The 17,379-nt window shown below is 46.4% G+C and overlaps 11 non-coding genes across 11 annotated transcripts; all 11 read left to right on the top strand.

The window, feature by feature from the left end:
* The first annotated feature begins 249 nt into the window (after window positions 1-249).
* LOC142283199 (U2 spliceosomal RNA) lies at window positions 250-440 on the top strand. Its single transcript, XR_012744920.1, has one exon. It is a non-coding gene; the product is annotated as a U2 spliceosomal RNA (small nuclear RNA).
* Window positions 441-1,827: 1,387 nt separating this feature from the next.
* Window positions 1,828-2,018, top strand: LOC142283198 (U2 spliceosomal RNA). Its single transcript, XR_012744919.1, has one exon. It is a non-coding gene; the product is annotated as a U2 spliceosomal RNA (small nuclear RNA).
* Window positions 2,019-3,405: 1,387 nt separating this feature from the next.
* On the top strand, window positions 3,406-3,596 carry LOC142283197 (U2 spliceosomal RNA). The gene has a single exon (XR_012744918.1). It is a non-coding gene; the product is annotated as a U2 spliceosomal RNA (small nuclear RNA).
* Window positions 3,597-4,983: 1,387 nt separating this feature from the next.
* LOC142283196 (U2 spliceosomal RNA) lies at window positions 4,984-5,174 on the top strand. The gene has a single exon (XR_012744917.1). It is a non-coding gene; the product is annotated as a U2 spliceosomal RNA (small nuclear RNA).
* Window positions 5,175-6,561: 1,387 nt separating this feature from the next.
* LOC142283194 (U2 spliceosomal RNA) lies at window positions 6,562-6,752 on the top strand. The gene has a single exon (XR_012744916.1). It is a non-coding gene; the product is annotated as a U2 spliceosomal RNA (small nuclear RNA).
* Window positions 6,753-8,139: 1,387 nt separating this feature from the next.
* LOC142283193 (U2 spliceosomal RNA) lies at window positions 8,140-8,330 on the top strand. The gene has a single exon (XR_012744915.1). It is a non-coding gene; the product is annotated as a U2 spliceosomal RNA (small nuclear RNA).
* A 1,387-nt stretch (window positions 8,331-9,717) lies between these two features.
* On the top strand, window positions 9,718-9,908 carry LOC142283203 (U2 spliceosomal RNA). Its single transcript, XR_012744924.1, has one exon. It is a non-coding gene; the product is annotated as a U2 spliceosomal RNA (small nuclear RNA).
* Window positions 9,909-11,295: 1,387 nt separating this feature from the next.
* Window positions 11,296-11,486, top strand: LOC142283202 (U2 spliceosomal RNA). Its single transcript, XR_012744923.1, has one exon. It is a non-coding gene; the product is annotated as a U2 spliceosomal RNA (small nuclear RNA).
* A 1,387-nt stretch (window positions 11,487-12,873) lies between these two features.
* On the top strand, window positions 12,874-13,064 carry LOC142283201 (U2 spliceosomal RNA). The gene has a single exon (XR_012744922.1). It is a non-coding gene; the product is annotated as a U2 spliceosomal RNA (small nuclear RNA).
* A 1,387-nt stretch (window positions 13,065-14,451) lies between these two features.
* On the top strand, window positions 14,452-14,642 carry LOC142283200 (U2 spliceosomal RNA). The gene has a single exon (XR_012744921.1). It is a non-coding gene; the product is annotated as a U2 spliceosomal RNA (small nuclear RNA).
* Window positions 14,643-16,029: 1,387 nt separating this feature from the next.
* On the top strand, window positions 16,030-16,220 carry LOC142283192 (U2 spliceosomal RNA). Its single transcript, XR_012744914.1, has one exon. It is a non-coding gene; the product is annotated as a U2 spliceosomal RNA (small nuclear RNA).
* Window positions 16,221-17,379: the final 1,159 nt, after the last annotated feature.

Raw genomic sequence — 17,379 nt, 5'->3', positions numbered from 1 at the left:
AAAGACTGCAAGGGGGAGGGGAGTTGCTTGCGCCCTAAAGGAGGAGTTATTCAGATTCATTGCAGTGGGCGGCGGCTGCAAAACGCACCATTCTTCTTGTTTTGGCTCTGCAAAGCAGCCTTTTCAAGGGTTGGCTTGGGTGACAAAATGTCTTGTGTAGGCGTGGGTTTGTCTCCCTCTCGCTCTCTCTCCCCAAGATGTGTCCGGCATAGGCCAGGGTGCCACTCGAGGCCCAAACCAATTCTGGTTATCGCTTCTCGGCCTTTTGGCTAAGATCAAGTGTAGTATCTGTTCTTATCAGTTTAATATCTGATACGTCCCCTATCTGGGGACCATATATTAAATGGATTTTTAGAACAGGGAGATGGAAAAAGAGCTTGCTCTGTCCACTCCACGCATTGACCTGGTATTGCAGTACCTCCAGGAACGGTGCACCCCTTCTTAACCCAGTTTCCAAAAGCAGAACTCAATTCACCTGATTCATATTAGCCCGATTTAATGAATTGGAAGAAAGCATACGTCTTCATATGCACCTCAATTTGGCCCATTCACTTTTCACACTTCCTCCTTTTGTTTTTTATCTTTCACACTTTTGACTTTCTTTATTCATCCAAATAGCAAACTCATCACCACTCAACCTGACCAACTCGGCTATGTCCCCGTGCTGCAGTTCTCTGTCTTATCTAGATCATTTGCAATTGAATGGAATAGATCCCTTTTGGACAAAGTGGATTCACCTGCTGCTGCAGTGACCACAGGTGTGATAACATCTAGAATTGGCATCTGGTGCGATCTCTCCGCTTCCACTCCAAAGAAAGTTACCTGTTTATTCCTATCATGCATTGGTTTTTGGGGTTTTCTTTGAGTAATGATGATCTCTTTAGTAGTCTGTTGGCGCCCTCTCCTGGAGGAATAGTTTGCTTGCTCTTGGACATTCTAAAAGAGAGGTCATGATAGACATTGAGCTTCTGAGCTCAATTGGGGACAGTCATGGGTGATGAATGTTTGCAACCTACTGCGAAGCCTCATACCGCAATATAAGGAACGTCAAATACTAAGAAAGGGCGGCCTATGAAAGAATTACTACTTTCAATAAGTACACTTAAACGGCTAATTGGGAATAGAAAAACTGTAAAAAGCCCTCTGAGAAAGCCCCCCTCTAACCTTTGATAGTAAGCTTTTCTGTAGTCTGCCTGTTGATGTATTTTCCGTTTGAACTGTGCACAACATGAAGAGACGGAACACTGGCGGCTTGTCACAATGCCCCCCGATGACATCACAATAGCGCTGCTGCCTAGAAAACAAGCTGCGCAGAAGAAGTTGTTCTTTGGGTGGGAGGGTGGGCTAGTGGAAGGAGGGGGCAATCTCTTTTTTTCCCGGGTGGTAGGGGGATGACAGGAGAAGGGAAGCGGGTGGTGAGAAAGGTACAGAGGGCAGGGTTTGGGGGCTGGGAAGGAAAGGGAAAAGATTAGGGTTTGGGGATGATGAAAGGGCTTTCTACGGGTAAGGATGGCAAAGGGTGGCAGTGACGGAAAGTCAGGCAACCTGTCCTGTCCGTCTTTTTGTATCGTGAATTGGAAAGACTGCAAGGGGGAGGGGAGTTGCTTGCGCCCTAAAGGAGGAGTTATTCAGATTCATTGCAGTGGGCGGCGGCTGCAAAACGCACCATTCTTCTTGTTTTGGCTCTGCAAAGCAGCCTTTTCAAGGGTTGGCTTGGGTGACAAAATGTCTTGTGTAGGCGTGGGTTTGTCTCCCTCTCGCTCTCTCTCCCCAAGATGTGTCCGGCATAGGCCAGGGTGCCACTCGAGGCCCAAACCAATTCTGGTTATCGCTTCTCGGCCTTTTGGCTAAGATCAAGTGTAGTATCTGTTCTTATCAGTTTAATATCTGATACGTCCCCTATCTGGGGACCATATATTAAATGGATTTTTAGAACAGGGAGATGGAAAAAGAGCTTGCTCTGTCCACTCCACGCATTGACCTGGTATTGCAGTACCTCCAGGAACGGTGCACCCCTTCTTAACCCAGTTTCCAAAAGCAGAACTCAATTCACCTGATTCATATTAGCCCGATTTAATGAATTGGAAGAAAGCATACGTCTTCATATGCACCTCAATTTGGCCCATTCACTTTTCACACTTCCTCCTTTTGTTTTTTATCTTTCACACTTTTGACTTTCTTTATTCATCCAAATAGCAAACTCATCACCACTCAACCTGACCAACTCGGCTATGTCCCCGTGCTGCAGTTCTCTGTCTTATCTAGATCATTTGCAATTGAATGGAATAGATCCCTTTTGGACAAAGTGGATTCACCTGCTGCTGCAGTGACCACAGGTGTGATAACATCTAGAATTGGCATCTGGTGCGATCTCTCCGCTTCCACTCCAAAGAAAGTTACCTGTTTATTCCTATCATGCATTGGTTTTTGGGGTTTTCTTTGAGTAATGATGATCTCTTTAGTAGTCTGTTGGCGCCCTCTCCTGGAGGAATAGTTTGCTTGCTCTTGGACATTCTAAAAGAGAGGTCATGATAGACATTGAGCTTCTGAGCTCAATTGGGGACAGTCATGGGTGATGAATGTTTGCAACCTACTGCGAAGCCTCATACCGCAATATAAGGAACGTCAAATACTAAGAAAGGGCGGCCTATGAAAGAATTACTACTTTCAATAAGTACACTTAAACGGCTAATTGGGAATAGAAAAACTGTAAAAAGCCCTCTGAGAAAGCCCCCCTCTAACCTTTGATAGTAAGCTTTTCTGTAGTCTGCCTGTTGATGTATTTTCCGTTTGAACTGTGCACAACATGAAGAGACGGAACACTGGCGGCTTGTCACAATGCCCCCCGATGACATCACAATAGCGCTGCTGCCTAGAAAACAAGCTGCGCAGAAGAAGTTGTTCTTTGGGTGGGAGGGTGGGCTAGTGGAAGGAGGGGGCAATCTCTTTTTTTCCCGGGTGGTAGGGGGATGACAGGAGAAGGGAAGCGGGTGGTGAGAAAGGTACAGAGGGCAGGGTTTGGGGGCTGGGAAGGAAAGGGAAAAGATTAGGGTTTGGGGATGATGAAAGGGCTTTCTACGGGTAAGGATGGCAAAGGGTGGCAGTGACGGAAAGTCAGGCAACCTGTCCTGTCCGTCTTTTTGTATCGTGAATTGGAAAGACTGCAAGGGGGAGGGGAGTTGCTTGCGCCCTAAAGGAGGAGTTATTCAGATTCATTGCAGTGGGCGGCGGCTGCAAAACGCACCATTCTTCTTGTTTTGGCTCTGCAAAGCAGCCTTTTCAAGGGTTGGCTTGGGTGACAAAATGTCTTGTGTAGGCGTGGGTTTGTCTCCCTCTCGCTCTCTCTCCCCAAGATGTGTCCGGCATAGGCCAGGGTGCCACTCGAGGCCCAAACCAATTCTGGTTATCGCTTCTCGGCCTTTTGGCTAAGATCAAGTGTAGTATCTGTTCTTATCAGTTTAATATCTGATACGTCCCCTATCTGGGGACCATATATTAAATGGATTTTTAGAACAGGGAGATGGAAAAAGAGCTTGCTCTGTCCACTCCACGCATTGACCTGGTATTGCAGTACCTCCAGGAACGGTGCACCCCTTCTTAACCCAGTTTCCAAAAGCAGAACTCAATTCACCTGATTCATATTAGCCCGATTTAATGAATTGGAAGAAAGCATACGTCTTCATATGCACCTCAATTTGGCCCATTCACTTTTCACACTTCCTCCTTTTGTTTTTTATCTTTCACACTTTTGACTTTCTTTATTCATCCAAATAGCAAACTCATCACCACTCAACCTGACCAACTCGGCTATGTCCCCGTGCTGCAGTTCTCTGTCTTATCTAGATCATTTGCAATTGAATGGAATAGATCCCTTTTGGACAAAGTGGATTCACCTGCTGCTGCAGTGACCACAGGTGTGATAACATCTAGAATTGGCATCTGGTGCGATCTCTCCGCTTCCACTCCAAAGAAAGTTACCTGTTTATTCCTATCATGCATTGGTTTTTGGGGTTTTCTTTGAGTAATGATGATCTCTTTAGTAGTCTGTTGGCGCCCTCTCCTGGAGGAATAGTTTGCTTGCTCTTGGACATTCTAAAAGAGAGGTCATGATAGACATTGAGCTTCTGAGCTCAATTGGGGACAGTCATGGGTGATGAATGTTTGCAACCTACTGCGAAGCCTCATACCGCAATATAAGGAACGTCAAATACTAAGAAAGGGCGGCCTATGAAAGAATTACTACTTTCAATAAGTACACTTAAACGGCTAATTGGGAATAGAAAAACTGTAAAAAGCCCTCTGAGAAAGCCCCCCTCTAACCTTTGATAGTAAGCTTTTCTGTAGTCTGCCTGTTGATGTATTTTCCGTTTGAACTGTGCACAACATGAAGAGACGGAACACTGGCGGCTTGTCACAATGCCCCCCGATGACATCACAATAGCGCTGCTGCCTAGAAAACAAGCTGCGCAGAAGAAGTTGTTCTTTGGGTGGGAGGGTGGGCTAGTGGAAGGAGGGGGCAATCTCTTTTTTTCCCGGGTGGTAGGGGGATGACAGGAGAAGGGAAGCGGGTGGTGAGAAAGGTACAGAGGGCAGGGTTTGGGGGCTGGGAAGGAAAGGGAAAAGATTAGGGTTTGGGGATGATGAAAGGGCTTTCTACGGGTAAGGATGGCAAAGGGTGGCAGTGACGGAAAGTCAGGCAACCTGTCCTGTCCGTCTTTTTGTATCGTGAATTGGAAAGACTGCAAGGGGGAGGGGAGTTGCTTGCGCCCTAAAGGAGGAGTTATTCAGATTCATTGCAGTGGGCGGCGGCTGCAAAACGCACCATTCTTCTTGTTTTGGCTCTGCAAAGCAGCCTTTTCAAGGGTTGGCTTGGGTGACAAAATGTCTTGTGTAGGCGTGGGTTTGTCTCCCTCTCGCTCTCTCTCCCCAAGATGTGTCCGGCATAGGCCAGGGTGCCACTCGAGGCCCAAACCAATTCTGGTTATCGCTTCTCGGCCTTTTGGCTAAGATCAAGTGTAGTATCTGTTCTTATCAGTTTAATATCTGATACGTCCCCTATCTGGGGACCATATATTAAATGGATTTTTAGAACAGGGAGATGGAAAAAGAGCTTGCTCTGTCCACTCCACGCATTGACCTGGTATTGCAGTACCTCCAGGAACGGTGCACCCCTTCTTAACCCAGTTTCCAAAAGCAGAACTCAATTCACCTGATTCATATTAGCCCGATTTAATGAATTGGAAGAAAGCATACGTCTTCATATGCACCTCAATTTGGCCCATTCACTTTTCACACTTCCTCCTTTTGTTTTTTATCTTTCACACTTTTGACTTTCTTTATTCATCCAAATAGCAAACTCATCACCACTCAACCTGACCAACTCGGCTATGTCCCCGTGCTGCAGTTCTCTGTCTTATCTAGATCATTTGCAATTGAATGGAATAGATCCCTTTTGGACAAAGTGGATTCACCTGCTGCTGCAGTGACCACAGGTGTGATAACATCTAGAATTGGCATCTGGTGCGATCTCTCCGCTTCCACTCCAAAGAAAGTTACCTGTTTATTCCTATCATGCATTGGTTTTTGGGGTTTTCTTTGAGTAATGATGATCTCTTTAGTAGTCTGTTGGCGCCCTCTCCTGGAGGAATAGTTTGCTTGCTCTTGGACATTCTAAAAGAGAGGTCATGATAGACATTGAGCTTCTGAGCTCAATTGGGGACAGTCATGGGTGATGAATGTTTGCAACCTACTGCGAAGCCTCATACCGCAATATAAGGAACGTCAAATACTAAGAAAGGGCGGCCTATGAAAGAATTACTACTTTCAATAAGTACACTTAAACGGCTAATTGGGAATAGAAAAACTGTAAAAAGCCCTCTGAGAAAGCCCCCCTCTAACCTTTGATAGTAAGCTTTTCTGTAGTCTGCCTGTTGATGTATTTTCCGTTTGAACTGTGCACAACATGAAGAGACGGAACACTGGCGGCTTGTCACAATGCCCCCCGATGACATCACAATAGCGCTGCTGCCTAGAAAACAAGCTGCGCAGAAGAAGTTGTTCTTTGGGTGGGAGGGTGGGCTAGTGGAAGGAGGGGGCAATCTCTTTTTTTCCCGGGTGGTAGGGGGATGACAGGAGAAGGGAAGCGGGTGGTGAGAAAGGTACAGAGGGCAGGGTTTGGGGGCTGGGAAGGAAAGGGAAAAGATTAGGGTTTGGGGATGATGAAAGGGCTTTCTACGGGTAAGGATGGCAAAGGGTGGCAGTGACGGAAAGTCAGGCAACCTGTCCTGTCCGTCTTTTTGTATCGTGAATTGGAAAGACTGCAAGGGGGAGGGGAGTTGCTTGCGCCCTAAAGGAGGAGTTATTCAGATTCATTGCAGTGGGCGGCGGCTGCAAAACGCACCATTCTTCTTGTTTTGGCTCTGCAAAGCAGCCTTTTCAAGGGTTGGCTTGGGTGACAAAATGTCTTGTGTAGGCGTGGGTTTGTCTCCCTCTCGCTCTCTCTCCCCAAGATGTGTCCGGCATAGGCCAGGGTGCCACTCGAGGCCCAAACCAATTCTGGTTATCGCTTCTCGGCCTTTTGGCTAAGATCAAGTGTAGTATCTGTTCTTATCAGTTTAATATCTGATACGTCCCCTATCTGGGGACCATATATTAAATGGATTTTTAGAACAGGGAGATGGAAAAAGAGCTTGCTCTGTCCACTCCACGCATTGACCTGGTATTGCAGTACCTCCAGGAACGGTGCACCCCTTCTTAACCCAGTTTCCAAAAGCAGAACTCAATTCACCTGATTCATATTAGCCCGATTTAATGAATTGGAAGAAAGCATACGTCTTCATATGCACCTCAATTTGGCCCATTCACTTTTCACACTTCCTCCTTTTGTTTTTTATCTTTCACACTTTTGACTTTCTTTATTCATCCAAATAGCAAACTCATCACCACTCAACCTGACCAACTCGGCTATGTCCCCGTGCTGCAGTTCTCTGTCTTATCTAGATCATTTGCAATTGAATGGAATAGATCCCTTTTGGACAAAGTGGATTCACCTGCTGCTGCAGTGACCACAGGTGTGATAACATCTAGAATTGGCATCTGGTGCGATCTCTCCGCTTCCACTCCAAAGAAAGTTACCTGTTTATTCCTATCATGCATTGGTTTTTGGGGTTTTCTTTGAGTAATGATGATCTCTTTAGTAGTCTGTTGGCGCCCTCTCCTGGAGGAATAGTTTGCTTGCTCTTGGACATTCTAAAAGAGAGGTCATGATAGACATTGAGCTTCTGAGCTCAATTGGGGACAGTCATGGGTGATGAATGTTTGCAACCTACTGCGAAGCCTCATACCGCAATATAAGGAACGTCAAATACTAAGAAAGGGCGGCCTATGAAAGAATTACTACTTTCAATAAGTACACTTAAACGGCTAATTGGGAATAGAAAAACTGTAAAAAGCCCTCTGAGAAAGCCCCCCTCTAACCTTTGATAGTAAGCTTTTCTGTAGTCTGCCTGTTGATGTATTTTCCGTTTGAACTGTGCACAACATGAAGAGACGGAACACTGGCGGCTTGTCACAATGCCCCCCGATGACATCACAATAGCGCTGCTGCCTAGAAAACAAGCTGCGCAGAAGAAGTTGTTCTTTGGGTGGGAGGGTGGGCTAGTGGAAGGAGGGGGCAATCTCTTTTTTTCCCGGGTGGTAGGGGGATGACAGGAGAAGGGAAGCGGGTGGTGAGAAAGGTACAGAGGGCAGGGTTTGGGGGCTGGGAAGGAAAGGGAAAAGATTAGGGTTTGGGGATGATGAAAGGGCTTTCTACGGGTAAGGATGGCAAAGGGTGGCAGTGACGGAAAGTCAGGCAACCTGTCCTGTCCGTCTTTTTGTATCGTGAATTGGAAAGACTGCAAGGGGGAGGGGAGTTGCTTGCGCCCTAAAGGAGGAGTTATTCAGATTCATTGCAGTGGGCGGCGGCTGCAAAACGCACCATTCTTCTTGTTTTGGCTCTGCAAAGCAGCCTTTTCAAGGGTTGGCTTGGGTGACAAAATGTCTTGTGTAGGCGTGGGTTTGTCTCCCTCTCGCTCTCTCTCCCCAAGATGTGTCCGGCATAGGCCAGGGTGCCACTCGAGGCCCAAACCAATTCTGGTTATCGCTTCTCGGCCTTTTGGCTAAGATCAAGTGTAGTATCTGTTCTTATCAGTTTAATATCTGATACGTCCCCTATCTGGGGACCATATATTAAATGGATTTTTAGAACAGGGAGATGGAAAAAGAGCTTGCTCTGTCCACTCCACGCATTGACCTGGTATTGCAGTACCTCCAGGAACGGTGCACCCCTTCTTAACCCAGTTTCCAAAAGCAGAACTCAATTCACCTGATTCATATTAGCCCGATTTAATGAATTGGAAGAAAGCATACGTCTTCATATGCACCTCAATTTGGCCCATTCACTTTTCACACTTCCTCCTTTTGTTTTTTATCTTTCACACTTTTGACTTTCTTTATTCATCCAAATAGCAAACTCATCACCACTCAACCTGACCAACTCGGCTATGTCCCCGTGCTGCAGTTCTCTGTCTTATCTAGATCATTTGCAATTGAATGGAATAGATCCCTTTTGGACAAAGTGGATTCACCTGCTGCTGCAGTGACCACAGGTGTGATAACATCTAGAATTGGCATCTGGTGCGATCTCTCCGCTTCCACTCCAAAGAAAGTTACCTGTTTATTCCTATCATGCATTGGTTTTTGGGGTTTTCTTTGAGTAATGATGATCTCTTTAGTAGTCTGTTGGCGCCCTCTCCTGGAGGAATAGTTTGCTTGCTCTTGGACATTCTAAAAGAGAGGTCATGATAGACATTGAGCTTCTGAGCTCAATTGGGGACAGTCATGGGTGATGAATGTTTGCAACCTACTGCGAAGCCTCATACCGCAATATAAGGAACGTCAAATACTAAGAAAGGGCGGCCTATGAAAGAATTACTACTTTCAATAAGTACACTTAAACGGCTAATTGGGAATAGAAAAACTGTAAAAAGCCCTCTGAGAAAGCCCCCCTCTAACCTTTGATAGTAAGCTTTTCTGTAGTCTGCCTGTTGATGTATTTTCCGTTTGAACTGTGCACAACATGAAGAGACGGAACACTGGCGGCTTGTCACAATGCCCCCCGATGACATCACAATAGCGCTGCTGCCTAGAAAACAAGCTGCGCAGAAGAAGTTGTTCTTTGGGTGGGAGGGTGGGCTAGTGGAAGGAGGGGGCAATCTCTTTTTTTCCCGGGTGGTAGGGGGATGACAGGAGAAGGGAAGCGGGTGGTGAGAAAGGTACAGAGGGCAGGGTTTGGGGGCTGGGAAGGAAAGGGAAAAGATTAGGGTTTGGGGATGATGAAAGGGCTTTCTACGGGTAAGGATGGCAAAGGGTGGCAGTGACGGAAAGTCAGGCAACCTGTCCTGTCCGTCTTTTTGTATCGTGAATTGGAAAGACTGCAAGGGGGAGGGGAGTTGCTTGCGCCCTAAAGGAGGAGTTATTCAGATTCATTGCAGTGGGCGGCGGCTGCAAAACGCACCATTCTTCTTGTTTTGGCTCTGCAAAGCAGCCTTTTCAAGGGTTGGCTTGGGTGACAAAATGTCTTGTGTAGGCGTGGGTTTGTCTCCCTCTCGCTCTCTCTCCCCAAGATGTGTCCGGCATAGGCCAGGGTGCCACTCGAGGCCCAAACCAATTCTGGTTATCGCTTCTCGGCCTTTTGGCTAAGATCAAGTGTAGTATCTGTTCTTATCAGTTTAATATCTGATACGTCCCCTATCTGGGGACCATATATTAAATGGATTTTTAGAACAGGGAGATGGAAAAAGAGCTTGCTCTGTCCACTCCACGCATTGACCTGGTATTGCAGTACCTCCAGGAACGGTGCACCCCTTCTTAACCCAGTTTCCAAAAGCAGAACTCAATTCACCTGATTCATATTAGCCCGATTTAATGAATTGGAAGAAAGCATACGTCTTCATATGCACCTCAATTTGGCCCATTCACTTTTCACACTTCCTCCTTTTGTTTTTTATCTTTCACACTTTTGACTTTCTTTATTCATCCAAATAGCAAACTCATCACCACTCAACCTGACCAACTCGGCTATGTCCCCGTGCTGCAGTTCTCTGTCTTATCTAGATCATTTGCAATTGAATGGAATAGATCCCTTTTGGACAAAGTGGATTCACCTGCTGCTGCAGTGACCACAGGTGTGATAACATCTAGAATTGGCATCTGGTGCGATCTCTCCGCTTCCACTCCAAAGAAAGTTACCTGTTTATTCCTATCATGCATTGGTTTTTGGGGTTTTCTTTGAGTAATGATGATCTCTTTAGTAGTCTGTTGGCGCCCTCTCCTGGAGGAATAGTTTGCTTGCTCTTGGACATTCTAAAAGAGAGGTCATGATAGACATTGAGCTTCTGAGCTCAATTGGGGACAGTCATGGGTGATGAATGTTTGCAACCTACTGCGAAGCCTCATACCGCAATATAAGGAACGTCAAATACTAAGAAAGGGCGGCCTATGAAAGAATTACTACTTTCAATAAGTACACTTAAACGGCTAATTGGGAATAGAAAAACTGTAAAAAGCCCTCTGAGAAAGCCCCCCTCTAACCTTTGATAGTAAGCTTTTCTGTAGTCTGCCTGTTGATGTATTTTCCGTTTGAACTGTGCACAACATGAAGAGACGGAACACTGGCGGCTTGTCACAATGCCCCCCGATGACATCACAATAGCGCTGCTGCCTAGAAAACAAGCTGCGCAGAAGAAGTTGTTCTTTGGGTGGGAGGGTGGGCTAGTGGAAGGAGGGGGCAATCTCTTTTTTTCCCGGGTGGTAGGGGGATGACAGGAGAAGGGAAGCGGGTGGTGAGAAAGGTACAGAGGGCAGGGTTTGGGGGCTGGGAAGGAAAGGGAAAAGATTAGGGTTTGGGGATGATGAAAGGGCTTTCTACGGGTAAGGATGGCAAAGGGTGGCAGTGACGGAAAGTCAGGCAACCTGTCCTGTCCGTCTTTTTGTATCGTGAATTGGAAAGACTGCAAGGGGGAGGGGAGTTGCTTGCGCCCTAAAGGAGGAGTTATTCAGATTCATTGCAGTGGGCGGCGGCTGCAAAACGCACCATTCTTCTTGTTTTGGCTCTGCAAAGCAGCCTTTTCAAGGGTTGGCTTGGGTGACAAAATGTCTTGTGTAGGCGTGGGTTTGTCTCCCTCTCGCTCTCTCTCCCCAAGATGTGTCCGGCATAGGCCAGGGTGCCACTCGAGGCCCAAACCAATTCTGGTTATCGCTTCTCGGCCTTTTGGCTAAGATCAAGTGTAGTATCTGTTCTTATCAGTTTAATATCTGATACGTCCCCTATCTGGGGACCATATATTAAATGGATTTTTAGAACAGGGAGATGGAAAAAGAGCTTGCTCTGTCCACTCCACGCATTGACCTGGTATTGCAGTACCTCCAGGAACGGTGCACCCCTTCTTAACCCAGTTTCCAAAAGCAGAACTCAATTCACCTGATTCATATTAGCCCGATTTAATGAATTGGAAGAAAGCATACGTCTTCATATGCACCTCAATTTGGCCCATTCACTTTTCACACTTCCTCCTTTTGTTTTTTATCTTTCACACTTTTGACTTTCTTTATTCATCCAAATAGCAAACTCATCACCACTCAACCTGACCAACTCGGCTATGTCCCCGTGCTGCAGTTCTCTGTCTTATCTAGATCATTTGCAATTGAATGGAATAGATCCCTTTTGGACAAAGTGGATTCACCTGCTGCTGCAGTGACCACAGGTGTGATAACATCTAGAATTGGCATCTGGTGCGATCTCTCCGCTTCCACTCCAAAGAAAGTTACCTGTTTATTCCTATCATGCATTGGTTTTTGGGGTTTTCTTTGAGTAATGATGATCTCTTTAGTAGTCTGTTGGCGCCCTCTCCTGGAGGAATAGTTTGCTTGCTCTTGGACATTCTAAAAGAGAGGTCATGATAGACATTGAGCTTCTGAGCTCAATTGGGGACAGTCATGGGTGATGAATGTTTGCAACCTACTGCGAAGCCTCATACCGCAATATAAGGAACGTCAAATACTAAGAAAGGGCGGCCTATGAAAGAATTACTACTTTCAATAAGTACACTTAAACGGCTAATTGGGAATAGAAAAACTGTAAAAAGCCCTCTGAGAAAGCCCCCCTCTAACCTTTGATAGTAAGCTTTTCTGTAGTCTGCCTGTTGATGTATTTTCCGTTTGAACTGTGCACAACATGAAGAGACGGAACACTGGCGGCTTGTCACAATGCCCCCCGATGACATCACAATAGCGCTGCTGCCTAGAAAACAAGCTGCGCAGAAGAAGTTGTTCTTTGGGTGGGAGGGTGGGCTAGTGGAAGGAGGGGGCAATCTCTTTTTTTCCCGGGTGGTAGGGGGATGACAGGAGAAGGGAAGCGGGTGGTGAGAAAGGTACAGAGGGCAGGGTTTGGGGGCTGGGAAGGAAAGGGAAAAGATTAGGGTTTGGGGATGATGAAAGGGCTTTCTACGGGTAAGGATGGCAAAGGGTGGCAGTGACGGAAAGTCAGGCAACCTGTCCTGTCCGTCTTTTTGTATCGTGAATTGGAAAGACTGCAAGGGGGAGGGGAGTTGCTTGCGCCCTAAAGGAGGAGTTATTCAGATTCATTGCAGTGGGCGGCGGCTGCAAAACGCACCATTCTTCTTGTTTTGGCTCTGCAAAGCAGCCTTTTCAAGGGTTGGCTTGGGTGACAAAATGTCTTGTGTAGGCGTGGGTTTGTCTCCCTCTCGCTCTCTCTCCCCAAGATGTGTCCGGCATAGGCCAGGGTGCCACTCGAGGCCCAAACCAATTCTGGTTATCGCTTCTCGGCCTTTTGGCTAAGATCAAGTGTAGTATCTGTTCTTATCAGTTTAATATCTGATACGTCCCCTATCTGGGGACCATATATTAAATGGATTTTTAGAACAGGGAGATGGAAAAAGAGCTTGCTCTGTCCACTCCACGCATTGACCTGGTATTGCAGTACCTCCAGGAACGGTGCACCCCTTCTTAACCCAGTTTCCAAAAGCAGAACTCAATTCACCTGATTCATATTAGCCCGATTTAATGAATTGGAAGAAAGCATACGTCTTCATATGCACCTCAATTTGGCCCATTCACTTTTCACACTTCCTCCTTTTGTTTTTTATCTTTCACACTTTTGACTTTCTTTATTCATCCAAATAGCAAACTCATCACCACTCAACCTGACCAACTCGGCTATGTCCCCGTGCTGCAGTTCTCTGTCTTATCTAGATCATTTGCAATTGAATGGAATAGATCCCTTTTGGACAAAGTGGATTCACCTGCTGCTGCAGTGACCACAGGTGTGATAACATCTAGAATTGGCATCTGGTGCGATCTCTCCGCTTCCACTCCAAAGAAAGTTACCTGTTTATTCCTATCATGCATTGGTTTTTGGGGTTTTCTTTGAGTAATGATGATCTCTTTAGTAGTCTGTTGGCGCCCTCTCCTGGAGGAATAGTTTGCTTGCTCTTGGACATTCTAAAAGAGAGGTCATGATAGACATTGAGCTTCTGAGCTCAATTGGGGACAGTCATGGGTGATGAATGTTTGCAACCTACTGCGAAGCCTCATACCGCAATATAAGGAACGTCAAATACTAAGAAAGGGCGGCCTATGAAAGAATTACTACTTTCAATAAGTACACTTAAACGGCTAATTGGGAATAGAAAAACTGTAAAAAGCCCTCTGAGAAAGCCCCCCTCTAACCTTTGATAGTAAGCTTTTCTGTAGTCTGCCTGTTGATGTATTTTCCGTTTGAACTGTGCACAACATGAAGAGACGGAACACTGGCGGCTTGTCACAATGCCCCCCGATGACATCACAATAGCGCTGCTGCCTAGAAAACAAGCTGCGCAGAAGAAGTTGTTCTTTGGGTGGGAGGGTGGGCTAGTGGAAGGAGGGGGCAATCTCTTTTTTTCCCGGGTGGTAGGGGGATGACAGGAGAAGGGAAGCGGGTGGTGAGAAAGGTACAGAGGGCAGGGTTTGGGGGCTGGGAAGGAAAGGGAAAAGATTAGGGTTTGGGGATGATGAAAGGGCTTTCTACGGGTAAGGATGGCAAAGGGTGGCAGTGACGGAAAGTCAGGCAACCTGTCCTGTCCGTCTTTTTGTATCGTGAATTGGAAAGACTGCAAGGGGGAGGGGAGTTGCTTGCGCCCTAAAGGAGGAGTTATTCAGATTCATTGCAGTGGGCGGCGGCTGCAAAACGCACCATTCTTCTTGTTTTGGCTCTGCAAAGCAGCCTTTTCAAGGGTTGGCTTGGGTGACAAAATGTCTTGTGTAGGCGTGGGTTTGTCTCCCTCTCGCTCTCTCTCCCCAAGATGTGTCCGGCATAGGCCAGGGTGCCACTCGAGGCCCAAACCAATTCTGGTTATCGCTTCTCGGCCTTTTGGCTAAGATCAAGTGTAGTATCTGTTCTTATCAGTTTAATATCTGATACGTCCCCTATCTGGGGACCATATATTAAATGGATTTTTAGAACAGGGAGATGGAAAAAGAGCTTGCTCTGTCCACTCCACGCATTGACCTGGTATTGCAGTACCTCCAGGAACGGTGCACCCCTTCTTAACCCAGTTTCCAAAAGCAGAACTCAATTCACCTGATTCATATTAGCCCGATTTAATGAATTGGAAGAAAGCATACGTCTTCATATGCACCTCAATTTGGCCCATTCACTTTTCACACTTCCTCCTTTTGTTTTTTATCTTTCACACTTTTGACTTTCTTTATTCATCCAAATAGCAAACTCATCACCACTCAACCTGACCAACTCGGCTATGTCCCCGTGCTGCAGTTCTCTGTCTTATCTAGATCATTTGCAATTGAATGGAATAGATCCCTTTTGGACAAAGTGGATTCACCTGCTGCTGCAGTGACCACAGGTGTGATAACATCTAGAATTGGCATCTGGTGCGATCTCTCCGCTTCCACTCCAAAGAAAGTTACCTGTTTATTCCTATCATGCATTGGTTTTTGGGGTTTTCTTTGAGTAATGATGATCTCTTTAGTAGTCTGTTGGCGCCCTCTCCTGGAGGAATAGTTTGCTTGCTCTTGGACATTCTAAAAGAGAGGTCATGATAGACATTGAGCTTCTGAGCTCAATTGGGGACAGTCATGGGTGATGAATGTTTGCAACCTACTGCGAAGCCTCATACCGCAATATAAGGAACGTCAAATACTAAGAAAGGGCGGCCTATGAAAGAATTACTACTTTCAATAAGTACACTTAAACGGCTAATTGGGAATAGAAAAACTGTAAAAAGCCCTCTGAGAAAGCCCCCCTCTAACCTTTGATAGTAAGCTTTTCTGTAGTCTGCCTGTTGATGTATTTTCCGTTTGAACTGTGCACAACATGAAGAGACGGAACACTGGCGGCTTGTCACAATGCCCCCCGATGACATCACAATAGCGCTGCTGCCTAGAAAACAAGCTGCGCAGAAGAAGTTGTTCTTTGGGTGGGAGGGTGGGCTAGTGGAAGGAGGGGGCAATCTCTTTTTTTCCCGGGTGGTAGGGGGATGACAGGAGAAGGGAAGCGGGTGGTGAGAAAGGTACAGAGGGCAGGGTTTGGGGGCTGGGAAGGAAAGGGAAAAGATTAGGGTTTGGGGATGATGAAAGGGCTTTCTACGGGTAAGGATGGCAAAGGGTGGCAGTGACGGAAAGTCAGGCAACCTGTCCTGTCCGTCTTTTTGTATCGTGAATTGGAAAGACTGCAAGGGGGAGGGGAGTTGCTTGCGCCCTAAAGGAGGAGTTATTCAGATTCATTGCAGTGGGCGGCGGCTGCAAAACGCACCATTCTTCTTGTTTTGGCTCTGCAAAGCAGCCTTTTCAAGGGTTGGCTTGGGTGACAAAATGTCTTGTGTAGGCGTGGGTTTGTCTCCCTCTCGCTCTCTCTCCCCAAGATGTGTCCGGCATAGGCCAGGGTGCCACTCGAGGCCCAAACCAATTCTGGTTATCGCTTCTCGGCCTTTTGGCTAAGATCAAGTGTAGTATCTGTTCTTATCAGTTTAATATCTGATACGTCCCCTATCTGGGGACCATATATTAAATGGATTTTTAGAACAGGGAGATGGAAAAAGAGCTTGCTCTGTCCACTCCACGCATTGACCTGGTATTGCAGTACCTCCAGGAACGGTGCACCCCTTCTTAACCCAGTTTCCAAAAGCAGAACTCAATTCACCTGATTCATATTAGCCCGATTTAATGAATTGGAAGAAAGCATACGTCTTCATATGCACCTCAATTTGGCCCATTCACTTTTCACACTTCCTCCTTTTGTTTTTTATCTTTCACACTTTTGACTTTCTTTATTCATCCAAATAGCAAACTCATCACCACTCAACCTGACCAACTCGGCTATGTCCCCGTGCTGCAGTTCTCTGTCTTATCTAGATCATTTGCAATTGAATGGAATAGATCCCTTTTGGACAAAGTGGATTCACCTGCTGCTGCAGTGACCACAGGTGTGATAACATCTAGAATTGGCATCTGGTGCGATCTCTCCGCTTCCACTCCAAAGAAAGTTACCTGTTTATTCCTATCATGCATTGGTTTTTGGGGTTTTCTTTGAGTAATGATGATCTCTTTAGTAGTCTGTTGGCGCCCTCTCCTGGAGGAATAGTTTGCTTGCTCTTGGACATTCTAAAAGAGAGGTCATGATAGACATTGAGCTTCTGAGCTCAATTGGGGACAGTCATGGGTGATGAATGTTTGCAACCTACTGCGAAGCCTCATACCGCAATATAAGGAACGTCAAATACTAAGAAAGGGCGGCCTATGAAAGAATTACTACTTTCAATAAGTACACTTAAACGGCTAATTGGGAATAGAAAAACTGTAAAAAGCCCTCTGAGAAAGCCCCCCTCTAACCTTTGATAGTAAGCTTTTCTGTAGTCTGCCTGTTGATGTATTTTCCGTTTGAACTGTGCACAACATGAAGAGACGGAACACTGGCGGCTTGTCACAATGCCCCCCGATGACATCACAATAGCGCTGCTGCCTAGAAAACAAGCTGCGCAGAAGAAGTTGTTCTTTGGGTGGGAGGGTGGGCTAGTGGAAGGAGGGGGCAATCTCTTTTTTTCCCGGGTGGTAGGGGGATGACAGGAGAAGGGAAGCGGGTGGTGAGAAAGGTACAGAGGGCAGGGTTTGGGGGCTGGGAAGGAAAGGGAAAAGATTAGGGTTTGGGGATGATGAAAGGGCTTTCTACGGGTAAGGATGGCAAAGGGTGGCAGTGACGGAAAGTCAGGCAACCTGTCCTGTCCGTCTTTTTGTATCGTGAATTGGAAAGACTGCAAGGGGGAGGGG

The sequence above is a fragment of the Anomaloglossus baeobatrachus genome, unplaced genomic scaffold (genome assembly GCF_048569485.1).
Source record: "Anomaloglossus baeobatrachus isolate aAnoBae1 unplaced genomic scaffold, aAnoBae1.hap1 Scaffold_5336, whole genome shotgun sequence".
Lineage (NCBI taxonomy): Eukaryota > Metazoa > Chordata > Amphibia > Anura > Aromobatidae > Anomaloglossus > Anomaloglossus baeobatrachus.
The sequence above is the reverse complement of the archived record's forward strand: the minus strand, read 5'-3'. Positions and strand labels throughout refer to the sequence as shown.